The sequence below is a fragment of the Callorhinus ursinus genome, unplaced genomic scaffold, assembly GCF_003265705.2.
Source record: "Callorhinus ursinus isolate GAN/ISIS: 27379988/994484 unplaced genomic scaffold, GSC_fseal_2.0 scaffold1, whole genome shotgun sequence".
NCBI lineage: Eukaryota > Metazoa > Chordata > Mammalia > Carnivora > Otariidae > Callorhinus > Callorhinus ursinus.
Genome location: NW_027397063.1, coordinates 66,928,733 through 66,933,752, shown reverse-complemented (window position 1 = coordinate 66,933,752; position 5,020 = coordinate 66,928,733). Strand labels below are relative to the sequence as shown.

Sequence of the window (5,020 nt, the reverse complement as noted above, 5' to 3'; positions counted from 1 at the left end):
GTCACCTAAAGCATCGCATTAACCCTGAACCTCTCAATTTAAATCATGCCAGTTTGTTCTCTTCATCAAAACCCCTAAACCACAATGAGAAGTGAATATTTTACTTCAACTTTCTTATTCTCAGAATGACTTAGTTAAAAGAAATTTTTTTTCTTTTATGGAGCTTTGATCAATGAAGTTATGAGGTTACTGAATGTCCACAAATATAAGAGGACTTAATGAGTACTGTGAAGAAAGTGCATTTTGAGGAGTACCATCTTCAAAATGTGGATTGAACTTTATGTCTAGAGATATACCAAGTATGGTCATTCTTCAGAATTGTTAAAAATCACCACATTTTATTTGAGTAGGACCTAACTAATTGCTATTAAAAACCAAGTAACTCCTTGAAATCAGGATCACAATCCTCCAGTTTCTTGATGTGTTGAGAACATTCTGACACTGAGATTAAAATAATCAACTTTGATTGTTTCCACATGTACTCTATTACCTTGGACTCCCTGGATTATCACCCATTCTAGTATTTCTGAATTAAACCAAAACAGGTTATGACTTAAAAAAATCATGCAGGAAACTCATTTTCATATAAATTTTCACATGAAGTTTTAGACCATCTAAACTCCAGATAGCCACTAAACTATGGAAAGGTATTTGAATTAATATAATGTTTCCGGAATCACTATGGGTGAAATCCAAATTCATATATTATGTCCTTGATTTAGTAGGCTTTGGTGAGTATGATGACAACCACTGTCCTTATTATTAAAGTTTCAAGACAGTAATATCACAAAAGAATAGGTTTAGAATAAAACGTAACATCATGTATTTTCTCTTTCCCTTTTGTCAATCATTGCAGGTGCTCCGGTCAACCATTAGATTTCTATTCATTATTTCCTGCCACTATGACCAAGATTTTTCAGATCCTTTTTTACTTCAACTTGTGAAGTTTTATGTTTTATAGTTTAGGAATAATAAAAAAATAAAAAATATATGTCTAATTTCCATTTAACTTTTCAAAATCATTTTCTGGTATATTGTTTCTTAGTTTTTGGATTAAGTCACTGAATGATTCAAGAACATAGTCTCATTTAATCCAACCCTTTTGTTTTGTTTTGTTTTTTACAAATGAGGACATTGGGCCTGTGAGAGGAAATTGATTTGCTCAAAATTTTACAGACACTCAGAGCAAGAGCCAGAACCCAGGTCTCTGGACTTCTAGGCCAGCATTCTCTTCATGACCTATAACGTCTTCAGGAGGTTAAGTTGTCATTGCTGGATGCCAACTTCTCGGCTTTACACATTTCTAAAACAAACAGAGGCAATATGTTAGACTTTGTGAAAATCTTTATTCCACTTCTGTGGGAGTTAATGTATACTCTTTTAAAGAAGGTTTATTCATGGGTTTTCACCTTCTGGGTTTCACTATAAGTCTTCACACTAAAAGTGAAACTAGTTCTAATTGTGGAAGTTTTGCGTGGTTTGAGTTTAGATCTAGATATAGCCACTGTATGTTACCTAGTTTCCAGAACAAATGTTAACCTCTTCTCAGTATGTGTTTTGAAAAGGAAGATAACCTGGTATTTGCAACAATGTCTACCTCAAATCACTAACATATTAGACCACAATTTTGAGTTTTTTTATAGGCGTCAGCTCTAAGCAACTCAAATTCAGAGAGAGATTTTGTGTAAGGTTTCACAGCTTCTCTAAATGGAATTAAAAAGTTCTAGGTCTCTGCCATTGAAGGCAGGATGTCTTCCTGATGAAATTGGGTAGACATAGGACTACTAATTATGCTACCCCTTGCTGCCACATGCACTAAGACTTTTTTTTTTAAGATTTTTATTTATTTATTTGAGAGAGACAGAGAGCACGAGAGTGGGGAGGGTCAGAGGGAGAAGCAGACTCCCCGCCGAGCAGGGAGCCCGATGCGGGACTCGATCCCGAGACTCCAGGATCATGACCTGAGCCGAAGGCAGTCACTTAACCAACTGAGCCACCCAGGCGCCCTGCACTAAGACTTTTAATAATGTAAGGCACATGTTGCTTATTATACTGACAATTTTTTTTAAAGATTTTATTTATTTATTTGACAGAGAGAGAGAGAGAGAGAGAGAAGCAAGAGAGGGAACACAAGCCGAGGGAGTGGGAGAGGGAGAAGAAGGCTTCCCGCTGAGCAGGGAGCCTGATGCGGGGCTTGATCCCAGGACCCTGGGATCATGACCTCAGCCGAAGGCAGAGACACTCAACGACTGAGCCACCCAGGCACCCCGACAATTTTTTTATTTTAGACCAATATTGATGCACTATCACTCAAATATATTAACAGAACTCTCAAAGAGCAGAAAAATCATATTTAAATGGCAGTATTATGGTTGGTCCCTTTAAGTAGAGCAAAATATACTATAAGTATCAATGTGTTATCATAGCAATAAACAGAAAGTAATAGTTAGATTTTCTTTATTTCTTTTGCATGTCATGGCAATGTCCTTGAACCATGATTGAAAACTGAAAAGAAGTAGAATACAGCAGGTACCCAAAGAAAGGAACAGTGGCTTGAGCATAAGCACTGGCTTATACATTGAAGATGTCCTTTTTATTGTGTTTTGATCTGAAATTATCATTTTGTATTATTGTCTTTGCAATTAAAATATGTCCCAGGGGAGAAAAGCTATAATGAAACATGATGTAGAGTTTTAGCTCTTCTCAATTGAAGCTGATGGTATTCCCCTTATCTATGGAGCTCTCAGTAGCTTTAACAATTTCAACTTTCCTTTTTACAGACATGACTTCCTCCGGTGAAATGTCACAGAAACACGGAAGATGCTTCAGTGAAGTTCTTTACATTCATTAATGATTAAACATTTAAGGAACTGACCTTCTGCAAATCCTTTCCACAGTTTAAACTTCAGTCCATCACATCATAGTACTGTTATAACTTCAATTAAATTATGCAGACCATTTCAATGCATGGATTTTTTTTAAATATATATTTTAGTTACCAGGAATGGTTACCTAGCTCCAAACCTTGCTTTTCTAAGAAACAATCAAGACACACTATACAATGAAATGCTTTCTATAGCATTTATCATTTACATTTATGAATAATAACTGAAGATTGATTTTTTTTCTGTACAACTTAGGTACAATATGTTTGCTTATTATTGAGGAACAAGGAAAGACAATGCTGTATATGTTCTTTTAAATATTTGACTTCTCTTATATCCTTTGTGAGCCTCTTGGGTAATAATTATGAAATTGGGCTTCTTTTAACATAGTCACATTTCAGTGAGGTTCAACCAAATAAAACATAGCCCCAGTTCCAGAAATAAAAGAAGAAAGATTTATAAGCAAGGAAAAAAACAGCAGTAATGAACCCATTAATTTTATTCTTCCAAAGAACTGAGAAAATACTTGTAGGTCAGAGCATATTGACAAAACTAGGAAATAAAGGATATCACTCATTTGTCAAGTTTGGAGGTCTCATGTCCCCTAATAATTTTTATTTTCTCTAAATTACAACTGGTAGTTAATTAAGAGAGGCAGCGGCTAATTATGAGAACAACCACATAGGAGTAACAGATGAAATTATGGGGGAGGGCAAAGAATCACTAAGTAGTAAACCACTAGAGCAGGCTGGGGCTCATTAAATACACATAATTTTAGCACGGTACTTTTTAACACAGTACAGTAAGCCCATCGTCTTGATGTTACTGACTCACCCAAGAAACTGTTTGATTGGTTTCATATACTGTATTTAATAAGGCAATGAAAAGTATAATATGTTTAAGAATAATGTCTTTAAAATGATTCAAATTATTTTTAATTGATCTACCAAAGCATAAAGTGTCATGTTCTGGAAAGTTCAATTCTCAACAATAGCTGTGATGTTACTGCAACTTAGGTACATAAGCCCATTATGCATTGGGTATGCTTTCAAAACACAAAGATAACTTATTTCTTGAACCAGACATTTAGCACAAGTTAGCAAAAGTTCATAAAGCCTCTGGAAAACACTTCTTTAAACGCTGCTAATCACTGTCAAACAGACCTGATATATTGGAGGAAAAAAGTTTGGTCAGTAGGACAGATGTTTATTTTAGCATAAAAAAGGAAGAGTATTTGAGAAGGTATATTCATATCACAAGGGGAGAAAAATGGATAGTTGTAATTTTTAACTAAAAAAATGAATAAATGTATGATTCAAAGAATAAAATGAACTCAAAGAAACATGTATATGAACGTGTTTCAATGAACATGGCTTTGTATATAAATTCTTAGTTTTGGGGAAATTTTTCCAACTGCTGAAAATCTTCAAATTTAAGTTTAGGAAAAAAAATAAATGAATGATTCTGTTAATTAGATACAACACTGTCAACTTGACCACTACAAGGCCATTTGATAGTCCATGCCAGGCAAAAGTACAACTGATTTGTCATTGTTCACAACTTAAACCTTAAGCATACAATAGGCAGAATAAATGCCACTGTTTCTTTATGCTTGAAAGAGCTACAATCTTCAAGCAGTAGTGAGTAGCTGTGTATCTTTTTTCTAGTGTTCTTTTTGTATCCAGAGAACAAACTTCAGACACAGTATTTCCAAAAGCAGGCTAAATTTTGCTATAACAAAGAGAAATTCTGCTATAGCAAAGAGAAATGAATTTTGAGAGAGCTAACCAATTCTGTTTCTCGTAAACTTGCATAAGAAAATTAGCAGTGATACAGAGGCAAATATCCTGTAGGACTCACTATTTGAAGGAATTTTTTAAGAAGTTAGACCGTCTCATGCCACTTTTCCCCAATCTTCTGCTGAATTATAAGAATGTGTTCTATTCTTTGGAAGTTCTTTCTTCCCTTTATCTCCATCTGGATATTTGTAAGCTACATTGGCCTAAAATTTTCTCATGGCACAGGTTAAAGTCAAATTAAACAAATTGATTTCCTAGCATCTTTATTTTTTAATGCAAAGTTATGCTTATGGCATTCAGTTTAATTAAAGTCAAAGGTACAATATATGGATTTAT

The 5,020-nt window shown here is 34.4% G+C and overlaps 1 protein-coding gene across 1 annotated transcript in view; it reads left to right on the top strand.

Annotated features, from left to right (window-relative positions):
* The window catches only part of OSTN (osteocrin), a 43,209-nt gene extending 40,259 nt beyond the window's left edge, over window positions 1–2,950 (top strand). Inside the window, exon 5 of the mRNA XM_025876717.2 lies at window positions 2,781–2,950. The gene's annotated coding sequence lies outside the window, so the exon portion shown is untranslated. The remainder of the gene's footprint in view (window positions 1–2,780) is intronic.
* Window positions 2,951–5,020: the final 2,070 nt, after the last annotated feature.